At 32.1% G+C, this 17,689-nt stretch overlaps 1 protein-coding gene across 6 annotated transcripts in view; it reads right to left on the bottom strand.

Annotated features, from left to right (window-relative positions):
• Positions 1 to 14,934, bottom strand: part of LOC112681996 — an 86,719-nt gene extending 71,785 nt beyond the window's left edge. For 4 of the 6 annotated variants that reach the window (XM_025552421.1, XM_025552417.1, XM_025552413.1 and 1 more), the window contains exon 1: positions 14,550 to 14,934. The gene's annotated coding sequence lies outside the window, so the exon portion shown is untranslated. Of the gene's footprint in view, positions 1 to 5,173; positions 5,261 to 14,549 lie in introns of those variants that run through there. The other 2 variants (XM_025552414.1, XM_025552420.1) reach the window with 2 other exon arrangements.
• Between the last annotated feature and the right edge of the window lie 2,755 nt (positions 14,935 to 17,689).

The raw sequence follows: 17,689 nt of genomic DNA on the forward strand, positions 1-17,689 counted from the left end.
ATTTTTTGAAAATATTTTCAATTTCGATGATAAACTGAATATGAAAGTTGAAAACAGTATTTAACTTTAACATCCATTTTAATAAAAGCTTAAGATCAAAAGTTTTTTTTGATCTATTATTATTAGGTATATTCTTTTATATTTTGCTAATAAAGTTTGAAACAAGTATTTATTTACTCTTTCCTACTTTAGTGAACGAGTTTTCTGTAATAATGTTTTCCGTTCAAATAAGTACCGAATAATATGAGTATGATTTAAAATTTTAATACAAGCATACAACATTCTTTCATCACTAGATGTATAATTTAGGTAACAATTTTTATTTATTTTTTAGTTATACACAAATTTTCGCTCAGAATCGTTTTCGAACATGATAACTTATAATAACCATTAAAATATGAAATATATACATACATTATCTCTTGGGCGCAGTTTATTTTATTCACAAGCATTCGTGTGTGAAATAAACAAAATTAAGGATATTTTGGTTTTTTTCTTTCAAATTCAGCAGTGCAAACAGTAGCATCATCGTATCAGCTTATTTTAAGAACACAGTGCTACATTTGAATAGAGTCAACTAATTCTTTTGTGTACTATTTTAAAATATAAAACATTTAAAGACCAATACATTTAGCGTCATCAATATAATAGTTAATAGTTTAAAAAAATAATTTCAATACAAGCATAACGTTGCAATTTGACCACATTGTTAAAGTCACTCGCACTAATCAACAGCGGATTCATATGATATTCTACGTCCTAAATATGCAATTTATTAAAACACAAAATATATTCATATTACATTCGAATTTTTTCTCGCCAAGCGAAATGCCGTAAATATGAAATTTTATTTGTTGTCATAAATTCTCCATCGTTAAATTATAAAATCTACCCAAATTATTCACCTACTCCAAACATTCCTGATCTAATTGATGTCTGATAAACAGATCCAACCACGAGGTTTCCTCGTTGTCCAGTACTGTTTATTAAATTATAAACAGGTAAGTGTTTAACCGATGACAGAATCCACATTCGCGCGGAACGGCCGGTCAGCGGTTCATTTTTCGTAAACGCCAAAAAATTGGGTGATAATATATGCACAGCGGATCAACAGGGCAAAATTAATTCGTATTCGTTTAAATGTCGTAAGCCGCAATAATGTGTACGTGCCGTGAGCACACTGTGTACACAATGAACTTGTGTGAGTGTTTGCGTGCGGGTGGTACCATAATAACATTTGAGTATTGTAACGAATCTGTACTCAACAGGTAACAACGGGCCGCAACTATTTTAATTCGATTCCTGCGTGGCTTGCAGGATAAAAAAACACCGTATTATTTTCACGGCAGCAAATATTTACATTGTTTAAAAACGCTGACGATGGTACTACGTGCGACACGATGGTATACCTGTAGGATTGTTGGGATTGTAGTAGAAATTGGCATAGAAAAAAATCATTACAATCGTACATGGTTATAGCGCTATCAATATGTCACGGTGTTGCCGAAGACTACTATAACCATGAAATAGTGGACGTTTGCGAGAGCAAGGCATGAATCCGATTTGACGCTCTATACTCGATGAATCAGAACGATGATCAACGATAACTGTATATTGTAAGTTTCACTGTATTACAACACGTCGATAGACCTTTAAAACGGTGGGTTAAGACGAAGTTTCATATCGACTAAATATTGGGATGCAAGGTCTCAAGAAGACGGAGTTCTACAACTAGAATAGCCGCAATTATTTTTTTATTTTTTTTTTTACTGTACCATAACTTTTATCGCAGTTGGTGGAAGGGTACGAAGAGATATTTTTACCGGGAGTCACAGCAATCGTTAAGGTAGATTTCAAAGAGGTATCCATTTCTGTAACAATTCTTATACGTAGTACGTCGTCGACTCTTTATAAGATTGTTGAAATGACCAAAAGTATTTTAGACCAGATTGCCTCGTCATGGAAATAGTGTGTACCACGTGTTATACGCAGTCGACAAATAATTTTGGTAATACTTGCATCGAATGTCGGCCATTAAAATCGAAATATCACATAAAGCATCGTGTATATAGTGAATACTAACGCTTAATTAGCGGTGAGAAACTTATTGTTAGTGACCCGAGATGTCTGAATACGTCTGATGCGATTTCAATCTATGATGAGCAAATATAAATAATATACGTGTACTTAACGAACGATGAATGACGAGAAATGTAAAGGAGTTGAAAAGTAAATCATGTCAGACATTTGCAGAAAACTATGTTAACACGTTTAAATACCAGAAATAATAAAAAAAACTATTCACAATGCATCATATTATTCGTTACAATATTATATTACAGCGTTATCAGTCTTCAGTATTATATTTTTGAAAAATAATAAATATTTAAATATATACAAGTTAACTATCTGAATTACTCGGTTTCGTCCATAAAAAAAAAAAATGTCTATTCTTTTATAAGGTTGGGTTATTATAAGCAAATAAAAAAATAAAAATTATAATCGTCGTTTTCCTTCCCATTTTAACGCAGGTTTAAGATATTTTGCTAACTCTTTAGCTTTTTATTTAGCTGCTCAGCGGTGGTCTAATCGACAATTTCAACATGAAACCCACGCAAAAGTGTTTTTTAACAAACTGCACCATGGGATATTGAAAAATAAACAATTATAAATAAATAATTACTTGAAACTATATCTGAAGGGGGGGGGGCATGAAGTCCGAACAATATTTTACTAATCTCATTTATGCTTGGATTACAATATACGTTTTGTCGGTTACCAAACTGTACTGTGCCAATCGACCGCAATGAGAAATCTATGTATGTATGCATTTAATCGGTAACCAATTAAACGTTGGTATCAGTGAGATTAAAAATCGTACATAAAGATACAGTTTCCAAGCTACGGTTGGCCGGTTAGCGGTCTGTTCTAAGTAGGTACCAATACTATCCGTAGATAGGCCATAAAATGTGGGGGACGCGAGGGGACTCAGTCCCCTAACTCTCACAGCACTTAAAAGCATCCGCTTTAACATTTTTCCGAAAAGTTTACTGATACGCCCAACTGTTTATAAAAAATAATCATGCATAGTAAAATGGTTGAAAAATTGGTTTTGCAATTCAGTTGATGTCACTAGGTGTTAAAACACTGTTCTGCAAACAAAACTAACATATGTTAATTATAAGTTGTAAATTATATAGTAATATATACTTATATATATACGTTTATTAAATTTATTTTATTGATAAATATTTACAATCAGTTGTTTAAAACAATAAATCTAAAAAAAAAATATCATGATCTAAAAATGTATTATGTCTTTTCGACTAACACAAAAGTTTAATTATAATAATGTGTTATAATAATTATTGTTAACAAAATAGCTATAGAGGAAGTCATTGTTGATTTCAATTTATAATTAATATTTATCTACTATTTATTTTCTAAATTTTATTTTATTTTACTTGAATTGTTTTCATTGCAAGATATTAAGGTGCCCACATTCTTTTAACTGAATTTACAAAAAATTAATAAACCTTCTTTTCAATACATTTTTTAAATTTATTAAACATCTTAGACCCCCAGCCAAATAAAAATCTAGATATGTCTTTGAATTCACTTTTATAATTTAAGTTAAGCCTAACAAGTTAACCTGTTCCGAGATATATTCTTTCATCAAAAAAAATCAAAAAAAGAAACGAGATTATTGGTATAGTAGTTTCGAAGATTGTGGGTGACAAAAATTTCATTTACACATTTATACATGTATAGATAGGTTAATGTTATTGAAAATATCTATTGATATTGAATATTGGTAAAAAAATAAACCCGAAAACGCAATTTCCGAGGAAATTATATCCGAAAAAATAAATATGAAAATCCAAAAAAAATATTTATGTCAGTAATATATGGGAATGAAAATATCAAAATGCACATAACGTACTGAACAACGGTTAGAACGATGATGGTCAGATAGGTATAGAAAACGTTTTGAAGACGTAAGAGATATTTGGGTTATTAAAGTAGTAATTACTTAATTATTAATTTAAACGTATGATTGTTATTCGAAGCTATTCAAATAATATTTGAGTAACTATATCAATTGTTCGTTAAATGTACATTGGATTCCGATTATTTTTTCGGTTTTAACTGAGATATGTTTCTATGGAAGGTAATGTATTAAGAACGTACACAATATATAAGGATAAAATTATATATAATATTATAATATTATTTGCATTTTACTTAGATATGGATATTTTTTATCGTACGGTGTTGAAATATTGTATTGGCGTAGTTGACTCGGGGAAAGGGTGTTAAGCATTCGCACATTTGGGACGATTTTTTCGAGTATTTCCGGACAGTGCTCCGTGTTTTTCTCTACTCGAGTACTGTGGCTGATGCACGTACACGTTTTTCGCATCACCGGTATTCGACCGACCCCAAATGTGAAGGCGTTTACACGTGCCTGTGAGCCTGTCCCACCCTCCACTCGGCCCATTACTGTCCGAGAGTTAGCGCCTAGGGATTATCGTATAAATTATCACGATAATAAACAACGTCCAAGTTATACGTGTATACCGGTGGTTCTCAAACTTTTTGGTTTGCTGAGGCCTTAAGATACTACTGAAAAAAATAATTCACAGAGCACTAAAAACCAGAAATGCTGATTTTAAACCATAACTCGCAGGGTAATAATATGCATTTGTTTCTTTATAACTCGTATATTCCGTATAGATTGGAAAAAATCGATTTAATTAAAAAAAATAAATAAATAAAAAAACATAGTATAATAAATATTTTATAGTAATTTATAAATTTTAAAGGAACAATAATATTGTTTTTTTTTACATTTTCCAGTACTTACAATAATTTATTTGTTGGAAGAAAACGAACGCGCATGTCTGCTTGTATACAATCTGTAGAAATGTAACAATTTCACAAATAATCATACTTGGATTTGATTCAATTCACATGTGTGCGCGGGTCCCTAAAATCTATAAGGATCCCTGACTATTACTGTTAGGGTATTGCTGAACATGGTTCTCAACCGCTGATGTACGCATTAATAATGACCTTCCCCCACGTGGTGGTGGTGAGGGGGCGAGAAGCGCAAGTACGTTTTATACGGTTTAATTATTATTATTTTATATTTACGTGCATGCATACTTACGGTGTACCGTCGGTCAGACCTCCCTGAGCGGCGAACGGTTACGCGGCCGACGGCAGTCGTTTAGTTTTTCTCGCACGTCCAAGTAATACTAACCCACCGTCTACTCGGTGCGCGCTCGTTGTATAAAATTGTACCGGTGCCAAAAACCTCGACAGATTTGTTATTTCATCGATCGTACGGCGTTTATGAACCGTATACTATTTGTCTCGAGGAAAAGTTCCATCTCTTTCTGCGGTTGCTCCAAACGCATATAAATTTTTGTATAAATGGGTTTAAACGAACAAATTAAGACGAATTTGACGACAAATACCCAGTCTCTGCGTAAGATCGGAAGTTAGACTTCGATACAAAAATATCGGGCATACGTGTAATAAGTACTATAATATATTAACATGACATATCTACCCAATGCGTAGGAAAATATCAACAGTTACATAGCGAAAAGGTCAAAAATCACCTGCTAAGACCCAATTCAAAAAGGCATCACGAATATTATTAAACGATAGTATATGTATATTAATCATCTGCTTGTTCTTAAATTCAATTTTCTATAAACTAAAGGTTAGGTTAAGGCATTGTGTTGTTATTAAATTTCACGAGTAAGGTAATAAGTATATAATAGATGAACAATATTGTTAACGACGGTTTTATTTTTCTCGGCCAATAACGCGAAGGTACTTCATTGAAAATCGCTGTTCGCTAAATCTCAAATTGAATACAAATGATTTATAATATAAATTATGATATAATACATATAAGTTGAAAATATTAAAAGCTTTTAACACATTTTAAACCTCATTGAAATAAAAAATGAATATTTTTACAAATTATTTGTGTTGATATTGATCTCATATTTATGCTAGAGAGAAAAGTATAACACACTTTAATTTTAGTAATTATTATGGATAAAAGAAAAAAACCTAAGGATAAATCTTGTCAACATTGACTGAATACGAATTCTTTTTTTTACATTTTAACGCATACATTTATATACATTTATGTGAATATTTTGATCGTTGTAAAACTATTATCGATATTTTACATTATTCAATGGACCAACCACGTTCCTTAGCGACCAGTAACTATGCACAGGTCGTACGCGCAGTTTTGGCTTTTACAATATTACAGCGGTGTATTAGGATGACTTTTCCCAATCTAACCAAACTAATTTTGACGAATTTCAAACAGCCCGAGCACTATCGATTATAATAAATAAAATATACGCGCGCGCCCGCGTGCGATTAATTCAACAAACTCTCGCTCCGTTTTATTTTAACGAAAGAGTCTTATTGTTTTACATTAATTATTTGCAACAATATTCCTAAAAACATCGAATGCCGTACAGATCGGATGGCGTGCGCGAGACCCCAGATAAAATAAATATTAAAAAAAAAAAAAAAACCACGCAATTATTCGTCGTGTTTATTCAGCCAGCGTTTACCGAGATAGAAATAAAAAATAAAATAATATAAATGGCGAGGGAAAAAAGCCGTGTCGACTCTCGCGATTCGATTTCCATCTGTTCAGTTACTGTGCGCACACACTGCTGGTGGAGGCGAGTTGTAGAAAACATAATGTGCCGGTGTACTATTGTTCATCGAAAGATGTGGGTGAGCACGGGCACACGCGTGTGTGTGTCTGTGCGTGCATGTTTGCGTTTTCCACGCGCAGAAATTTATGTCAACGCTGTTTATATCGTTTATTATTTTTTTGGGCATATGCCACACCCGTGGTCCGTGCCAAAATAATAACATTACTCCGTCCGCACGTCCGGCCAACTATACGCGATGGTGCGCAGAGCATGACGCCGCGTGGGTCCAGCGTTACCGCGTTTTAAAAGACTCCGCGTGATTCTTACCGACTGATAAAAAAATTATTTGAAACTACAATAGTTAATAGTGTTTTTTTCCGATAAAATCGTGTAGCCTATAAACTATAAAATTTGAATATAAATCGAAAGCACTCGCAGTGGTCCATCATTGCCTGTATCACAGGTTCAATAGTTGATTATTTGTTCGATACACTTGTTGTTTTTAGTTTTTCATCGAACAAAACGTAATGCGATTGCTGTTGTGTTTACTTAGTCGGTTTAAATCTAAAAGCATTACAAAATTATGTTCAAGGATCAAACTTGAAAACTACGTTCCAACTAACTAGGTCGTCCGTAATAGTATAGTATTATACTTGGAATGAAATATTTTATGAAAATTGTACTGTATAAAATGAGACCGGGTTAGATTCTTTATTCTGTGAAACAACTATAATTTGTGTCAACTGCAATGTTTATGACCAAGTTTATTTATCTGATAGCTAACTGTTTAAAGAGGATAACGATAAAAATTAGCTCGAGAAAGTATGATAGAGTTTTGCACGGTTCGTTTTTTAAAGACCGAACCGGTCTGAATCGGACCGTCTAATACATTTTAACTAAGACCAAAATTAGACGGGTCTGATGAAATAAAAGATGAAACCAAACTGGACTGGACCGTAAACATTTAGAATGTACTAGAAAAGACCGAGAACGGACTGATACTTGAAAAATGATCAGACTGTACCTTACTTGAATATATATTTTGTATAAGACCAATCTAGAACAGATTTTTCAATTAAGCAATTAATTAAAATAGATTAGATAAGACTAAACCGGTCTAAATAATAATGCACACAAAGCACAGGCTGTTATATATTAATTAAAAAAAGACAATAATTTTTAAACGATAAAATTGTAGCAAAATTTCAAATATAACCTAAAATAGTAGATTATTGATTAAAGGGACCGGGTTTGCGAGTATAGCGAACCAAAGATATGAGGAATTTATACTGATAGTTATAATAGAAAAAAGACCTACATTTTCGACGATCACTCCCTTTCACATCACTCTCCCGGGTTCTCACAACAGTGGTTTAAGGGTGCTTATCACTGAAAGATACAATGTTCGTTTATACCGGTTATTCTAGCCTAGCTGGAAATCCAAATAAAAACATACGTAACTCGTGTATTATATATTATCATGGTATAATCGGTTTGGAAATTCTGCAAGTGGCGAAAGGTCATTGAAATACTCCACCTTGCCCGTATGGGTACCATTGTCGATGTTGGATACCAAAATATCGGTACAGCCTTTAACGATTATCACGTGCCACTGACGGTGTAGTTCACATAACTCTGCACGTTTATAATTATTTTTATCTATGTGTGTGTATAATCTAACTATATATATTCAATCCATGTATATATATATATAAATTTGTATTAGTTTACGCTCGGGTTTTATAGGTACAAAAGCGTTCAAAGGAATTCTAAAGGATCAATATTTAATCCAATACATTTTTAATTGTAATCAACTATTCTAACTTTAACGTTTATAATTCTAAACTACCAAAAATATACTTACAATACATATATGTATGATTATAAGACGGAGGGACACGCGGAAAAAGAAGATCTTATTATTAGTCTTATTCCCGCGCGCTGTATATCTTTAGAACAATCTGAGCTCAATACAAAGTAAGCTTAAGTTAATGAAACATTTGTACTTACGAAATGTATCGACAAACCTTCACGCAATATGTTTGTAACGCATCAGTAATACGATCAGCACGTGTATTGTGTACGTGTATTGCAGTGCATGTACATTTTATAGTTCTAATATTTGCGTACGCATTCGTATCGTATAAAACAAGATCGAGTTCCAATACGTTTTCTGGTGATACATTTCATTGTTTTCAAATATACATATATAATATTATGGCTGCTATCGTCTGAAAATATCAATACGTATGATTGAAAACGTTTTGATATAAAAACGTATAAATGTTTGTCGACAACATATTCGACGACATCTTCGTCGTTACAATGTGGGTATCTTTTTATCGTATGAAAATGAATATATAGATTTAAAGTGTATTTACGGAAGACGGTAAAAGACAAGATGAATAACATCTCAGCATGCGTACGTACGGCGTCGAAAAAAAAACTTATTTATTAAAAACTTTCTCAGTCGTGTGTGATGAAAACAATGCTAAGTTGAATTGTGTAACTTAACGTTTTGATGAAAAATTTACAACTATTTAAATTTATCAATTCGATATTTAAGTTTATGTTCTAATTTATAAAAACTCAAATCGATTTTCGCTTATTATGTACCCAAATGATTTATCGAAATATGTAATTTGACGTGATATGAAACCTAAATTAGCATTGGCGATAAATTTAAAACCGTACTTCAATGAGTACGAATATAATACATAGTTATGATTTATAGTGACAAATACGTTGTGTTCGTACTAAATACATCTCTCGTGTGTATATCTAAAATATATATTTCTTAAACTTACTGTAGTAAACTTCACCATGCATATACGTAATACATATATCATATAATATATTCTATATATGTATTATATAATGCTTCCATGGGGTAAAAGGATAATTCGTTTCTACGTCATGTACACCAGACAATGTCGTAGACCGCTAAAGAATTACCACCACGGGCTGCTGTACTGTCCCTCGATCTCACAGCTATTATGAGTAACATCAAACCCAACGACAAAATCAGCCCTTATAAGCGCTATCTGATCCGAGATGTTGGCCCTCAGCTCTACATCATTCAGCTCAATATTGAAGGTATTAGTAAATAAAAAATAACAGTAACCTATCTCGCTTACTACAAAAACTTAAAACTATAATCCAAGAAACCCATGTACCGAATGAACAAAAACTGCATGAACGAGAGCTTATCAATAAATTACCGAGATATTTTAAACTTACTAAAGTCCTATCAGTTCTCAAGCCAGGAAAACTAGAAAATGATATAGTATGTATAGGTATAACCCCCACTATCACTTCTGAGCGTATACTATAAATTATTAGAAAGACATAAATATAACTACATTTCTGAAACTATCGACAAGACGCTACCACAAAAAAAAGCTGGATTTTATCCAAGCATGAGTTGCTGTGATTAGCTTTTGGTACTCACAACTCACATAGAAAAAGGATTTGATAAAAATGTTAAAACTGCTGTTAACACTCTTTACACTCCTTAACAATATGCTCAGCAATAGATTTCTTACCATTTACGTAGAAGAAGAAAACATGAAAACAAATGTACTTAACAATGAGGTATCTGGCCAAAATAGAGAAACAATAACCACGAATGTAAAAATCGCGAATTAATAATGGCAAAAATAAAAACAGTGAATTTTAAAAAAGAGCGAAAATATACAATTAAGCATGTAGTGATAATAATTTTGAAAAAAAATATTAGGAATTTAGTGAAAAATTATATGCTATACTATTTATAAAGTTATTATTATCGTTAGTATTATAATTTATAATTAACAAATTAAGTCTTTAGCACAGTACTTGAACTTTTTTTTATCTTTGGTTGTACTTCAAGATTATATTGTTCTCATTCTAATTTTTCTAAATTTTGAATTTTCTCTATTATATCAATAAATTTCCCTAAAGTAGGGTGGCTTCTTCCTAAGAATATTTATTATATTATTAAAAATAATAATTATTAATATAATAAGTTATAGTTTTAAAGTTTTATAAGTTTTAAAATTTATCTAAGTACTATATTAAAACGTATAGTATTCAAAATAGATATTACAAAAACTGCAGTTTAGCCATTATGCATGATCGCTTATTTTAAAATTTACTATTATTATTTTCGCTATTATCGATTCACGATTTTCATGTTCGTAGTTAATTATTTCGCTATTTTGGCCTAGAACCAACAATGGCCCTTTCCAAGATTCAATGTTACCACTACTCTTATTTAATCTATATACAAAGGACATTCAAGGAATTATTACGAGAACATTTGTATACGCAGATGATATCGCTCTTGTTTGCCAAATTAGACATTTTGAAGAGCTACAAAATATCATGAATACCGATTTCGATTTATTACACAAATATTTCAAACACTGAAGGCTTAATTCTAACACGACCAAAACGGAAGTATCGCTTCACCATTTGAATAATAGGGAAGCTAACGATGAATTTAAAATACAATTTGGAGGCTAAGAAGTTAAATATAACGGGTTCCTGAAGTACTTAGAAGTAATACTGGACTTAACACTTCATTGAGAATATTCTGGATGAATTTAAATATTTAAATATTATATCTTTTTACAAAACTACTATAAGTGTAGTCGTATACAAAACGTTCATAGATCTGTATACATATTAATTGTAACGTCAAGTATACAATTTGAAAATAATCTACAATACGTTGAAGTGCTCAGATATAGATTTCAATGACAATAATTTGATAAACAAAAAAAATAATGCAGCCGTAACACTATTGAATAATGTTATACGTAAAAAAATGCATTGTGTTCGTTGTTTGAATAAGCCCAGAGAACGCAGCGAATATTTTTATGGACAATTTATTTTAAATGTTCAACCGTTGTGAACACGATTGTTGTATGGATTCATATTTTTTTAATTATGTATTTTAATTTACGATACAGACTCACCAACACTTAAATAAGTTGATTATCATTAAATAAATCATGGAAAACTGTTTCATTAATTAAAAAAACAAAAAATCGTTACCCATCGCCTGTTCATGTTATAGTATACATATTACGTGCAGTATAATTTTATGGTTAAGAATTATAATTTAATATCGTTGTTCGAATTCTATTAAATTGTATTATTATATTATAAACTTTTATTTGCTGCAAAAATCTGAGTTTACAGTGAAAACGTTGCGGTCGATTAGTATTTTTTTTTTCTTTTGTAAGTATTTATACGACTAAAGAACGTATAATTTCGATATCAATAAAAGCCGTGACATTATTTGGAGGTTCCTTACAACACTTGATTATCAGCTTATACATTTAATTACCCACGGTTATATAGTTACTCATCAGAAATACAAAATTATATTAGTAATCATCTACAACAAAAAATTTACAAATTTGCATAATTTTTGTTTCATTAGTGCTATTTCAGGTTTAAGATTTATTACATTTTGCATAATATTATATATTCCTTGGATGAAAATTAAAAACTTTAAGATTCATATAATTGATAAATATGGGTTTTTTAATTTTCTTTTTGAAGAAAATTTATTAGTTCAAAAAAAAATAACAGTAGATAATGTTGAGCTTACAATACAACTGTATGTATAATTTGTACAACCTATAAAGTAGGTATACAATTTGAATTGGACTAACTGAAATTTTTTTGGTTTACTTTTCATAAATTATCAAAAAAAATTTATAAAAAAGTAATTGCCAAATTTATTTTAAAACCTAAGTAAAGTTTTGTGAACAATTTAAACCATATTTTGTCAAATAAATGGACTGGAAATTTGAACTTAATAATATCACACATTGTTCTATCGCATTTGAACATACATTATTAATATTATTAATGTGTGTTAATTAATATAATGACTTTTAATATTGAGATTTCTATATCATCTCATTAAATTCAATGAAATATATTTAATATCGAGGGCATTAATATAATAATGTTATCTCATTTGAATAAACAGGAAAAAAAATGAAAAATTTATCATATCTATATTATGTTCATAAATCGTTGGGTAATTGTGTAAGTTTGTAATGTTAACAAAATCCAGTTACCATTCCTCGATAAATAAGGTATGGATTATAACAATTGAAAAATATTTTATTTTTTTAAAAACCTATTTATTGGTTAAGGATACACAAAATATATACCAGTGTTCGGGTCCCTTAAAACCTTTTAAAAGATAAACATTTATTGTTGTTGATAGATTTCAGAAAGACATATTCACGTCATCGTGCGATAAGATCGATTCGACAGTATCAGCTTTCGAATAAATTTCACGAGACCGAAAAAAATAAAATAATTTCTTATGGTCGCCGATTGCCGTTGTCGAATCGCTCAGTATCTATATCGAATTCATACATTTATCTTTAAGCTTTGCATCGTCGTTATGTATTCGTCACGGGGTAGTTCATGAAAAACTGTTGAACCAAGAAAAATAAAAAATATTCCTTTAAGACGTCGTTCCAACTCTAGATCTAGCCGGAAACGGAAAAAGAAAAATGAGAAAACCTGTGGAAATAATTCAATGCACAGTTTAATAGCAAATAAGACAGGAAAAAAATGGGAAATTCAAAATATCGGTAAATATCGGAAAGACAATTTAAAATGTACTTAACATATTCGAATCTAGGGTGCAGTGAATGACAGTTTTATTATACTTAAAGGTTATAATCATAAAGATGCGACTAGTGTCTATAATATGGAGGAAGAAAATCCTACTGGTCTGAGTATTGGCATTGAACACTATCAGGATTTATTTTCGGTGTGGGAAACTGCAGCACGAACAATTAGCACTTGGTTGGTATTTAAAGAGGATAATGCGAGCACTTGGATATCATATTTGGAGCTTACGTTAACATGTAGTTGAAACTCGTCTTTTAAAATGTATAAGATTCGACAAAAAAAAATAAGAAACCTATACACAAGTAATTCCAAGAAAGAGAGAGTAAATTACATATCGTCTACGTATGATGCAACTGTATAATTATTTACAATAATTAAAAAGAAAAATGTACTATAAATGTCTAACTTTGATTATTATCTGAACATATAATAATAGTAAATATTATTATTAAAAACGCAACATGGTAGTTAAACATTTGATCTCCAATTTTAAAATTATTATCATTCAAGACAAAGATGAAATTGATAACGCATTTTATTTCCTTGTCATCACTTAACCGGTACACGTTTAAGTGTCTGTAGTGATAAGTGCAACTTAAATACGAATATTTTAAAAACTTTATTCTTTTGAGATAAACAACATAAAACAGTTATTATTCGTACGAAAATACTATATATACTATAAATTTTATTTTTATCCCCTGCATTCATTTTAATAAGTTAATTCAATTGAAATAATGACTCACGACAACGAAAGATTTGTAAAAAAAAAAAATTACTATTTTTTTACTCTTGTAATAACTATTATCATGAAAATCAAAGAAAACGTATTATTCGTATTTTTTCCGTCACAAAAGGTAATCTCATTCGATCTACGTAATTATAATTTTAGCGTTGATTTCTCGTTTTAGTGTTAACGTGTCTCGCAGAAGGAATAGACTATTAACGTACATCGTGTGGTAGGACCTAATGTTCCTGGAACATCTCCCGGATGTTTGCGCGTAAGCCGTCACCGACCGTTCGCGTGAGGGCAAAAACGAAAATTGCGTTTATCTTTCGAGCTATGTGTTTCACTAGGTTACATTTCTTCTAGACGGATTCGCGTGGCGTTTTTCAACACTATTCAAGAATTGCAACTGTTCTCAAGTATTACCGAGCCAAAATAATGTCATTAATACCATGAAATCGTCTCACCGAATGGGAAACGTGTCGTCCCTGGGCACGTCCTAATCCGGTGCGATTGCCGACGACGACAACAAGTGGCGATGCGCTGCGTGGACGAGATGACAGCGACAACGACTACGGCGGCGGCGGCGGCGGCGGCGGCAGCGGCGATGACGCTGGTCGGGCAACGACAGCAGCATAATTTCACATCGACGGGCTCGACGACCGATACTCTATGCGCACGTGTACCACGACGACTACCTTGTACCGCTGTTTTTTAAAAAGGAACACGCGTTTGGCGCGCGCACGTTTGAAACGTCGCACGGTGGACCGTGATCGTCCGTGTGTTCGCCAACGTTGGACCGCCAAAACTGATTCCCCGGCACACGACTACGGCGGCGGCGGTGCGTGCAGTGAGCACCGGCGGCAGTGGTGGCGGCAACGAGACCATCGGCGGCACCGCGTCCTCTTGCCACGTCCCTTCGAAAGTTTCAGTGCCCTTCCACGCCCCCTCCCCCCCACGACACGACTTTCTACATCACGAATGCCTACATACCTCCACGCCCTCTGGCTCATATTCTCCCCTCGTTCCACATCTCCCGCGAGTGATGCTGCCGAGCAGCCCTGCGCGCGCTCTTCGTCCTCGAATATAATACTCGTCTACAGTGGGCGAGGGTTAGTGCATTCCGCACGACACCCTCTCCTTTCCGTTCTTGCCTCCTGTTCCTTTTTCTGCTCCACCGACGCCGTCCAGTTAACGCGTATGCATGTGTGTGTGTGCTTGCGTGTGTTCATAATAAATCTGCCATGCATATTAATTCCGAAAATTTATTTTGCGTTTTCTCGATAAAAAAAAATATAGTATTTCGAATAGTTTACGGTTTGTTCGTTTATACTGACATTTTTTTAATCTCGCATCAATATTTCCGACATAGCCCTTGTCTCTGCGTGCAGAACGCCGTTTATACTATTTTTTTTTTCGATGCTCTCGGTTTCGATTTCCCGACATCAGAATTAGCATAGGAAAGGTAGTATTTGAATGTCTAAACGCAAGGTGTGCCCCAACCATTGATATAATATACGTTAGACACAACTGATACCTAAGACACATCAGAATAAATATTATACTGGAGAAGCACATTTATAATAGTTTTTATTCTAATGTTATTTTTCTGTTATAATTAAACTCTTTAAAATTCTACGGGAGCTAAAAAACAATGATTTGTATGTAATTTTCGAACAATTGTTTGGGAAATGGGGATATTTTCCAATCAATAAAGTTTTGTGTATTACATACAGTGATCGTGTTAAATTACGATGAAAATATACAGTGGGAGGGAGGTATGTTAACTCTTCAGATTTCAAACAAAAAAAATTAACTTTATCCATACCAGTTTTACTTGAGTCACGGCAATGGCACCGAACCCTAAATTGAGATTGGGCCTTTGTCTGATATCTTTTGAAAATGGGACCACTTCATGTTAGGCCGATGTTTAGTTGTCAAACAGTATGAAAATTTTATTACAAAATTAAAGTCTGATATCAATATTTTTTGGGTAAAAACCACTGTCCTTTTCCACATGACATGCCAATGGGATCAATATTAGGAATATATTGCCTTTTTAAATATTTTTTGTCTGACTAAATTATTAGGACTTCGGCGTCACTGACTCACAGAGGTACAAATATATATATATATATACCTTTAAAATATTATATAATACTAATAATTAAAAAAAAAAAAATGTTTTTAATTTTAAACGTATTATCGAACAAAGAAGTTGTATAATTAAAAATACACGGAAAATATTGTAGATACACGATGGAGGTAATTTTGCAAATAATGCAACTCGATTATCGATAGAAAATACCATGGTTGTATCAATAAAATACAATAATCTTTTCAGCTTATATACTTACTACAAGATACTGCCCTCAACTACTTTTACGAGCGTGTTATATCGTGTGACACAAATCACACTTACTTGATCAGACTTGTTTTCAAGCTGATATTACAATGGATTAGTGGCAATGGATTTCATTTTTTTAGCCGCTCAATTCTTTTAAGGTAAATGTAAAAAAATAACATCAATATATTTTGATAACCAAAGTATGCGGTGTATTGCAGAATCTATTTAATTTCACGTAACATTACAACGACAAGATTGCACGGTAGACCGTTTATGAAGACATTCAATACTATTAATATATGTGTAATTCAAGTGAAATAAAATGTGAAATCTTATACATCATTATATTTACAAGGTGATTTTGCACACGTTAAAATGTCACTGTTAGTAATTATTGTTTTTGAAAAGATTATTTAAATGTACGTATCATTTTAAGTCACTCCAATAAAAAATGTTAGAAGTGAGAAGGTTCTCAAAAAATTTTACAATTTTTAATTTATTGTTTACATAATTTCCATCAATATTCCGTTATTTGTGTGTATACAACTTTTTGTGTCCTAAATTATTGTGTTAAATAATACATACAATTAATATGAAAATCTATTGAAATCATTATTTCGGTCATAGTCATACCACCCTATCCGACGCCCGTAGCCATGATATCTACACAACATTCAGCCCTCCCATCACCATAAAACGTTAGATTAATTTTTTTTTAAACCAAAATATGTTTAGCTGTTGCTCAACGCACATAGTTTGCGTTCAATTTAATTGTTGGAAAATCAGTTTTGTATACTTTGGCGATTCGTTTCATTGAAGCGCTATATTATAAGAGATATCCAGTAGATATCGATAGCAACGTTTTAATATTAAATCGTAGAATCACGGGCCACTTTATAGAAAAAAAAATGCTTTCTAACTTTAGACATTTGAAGCCTTGCCAATGGCGAAACCGTGTTAAAGAATCGGTGTGCTATATAAACCTAGCAAGTAACTCTGAATCCATTCTAATCAATATTATGTCATACTAATCGGCCTAAACCCTAAAACTAGAAACTATATTTAGGTAAATCATTCATTTATTAAGAGCATTTTGTGTGTGTGAAAACATTACGTAAAGATGAATAAAAATCACCCTAACGTTATTATAATGGTATACTCTAATACACAACGTAATAATATTATATTGTACTAATATTACAGAAACATTATAAGGAACTCGCATGCATTTATTCGATCAGAATGACATTTTATTTATAA

Source organism: Sipha flava, unplaced genomic scaffold (assembly GCF_003268045.1).
Source record: "Sipha flava isolate LNK unplaced genomic scaffold, YSA_version1 1_pilon_pilon, whole genome shotgun sequence".
In the NCBI taxonomy this organism is placed as follows: domain Eukaryota; kingdom Metazoa; phylum Arthropoda; class Insecta; order Hemiptera; family Aphididae; genus Sipha; species Sipha flava.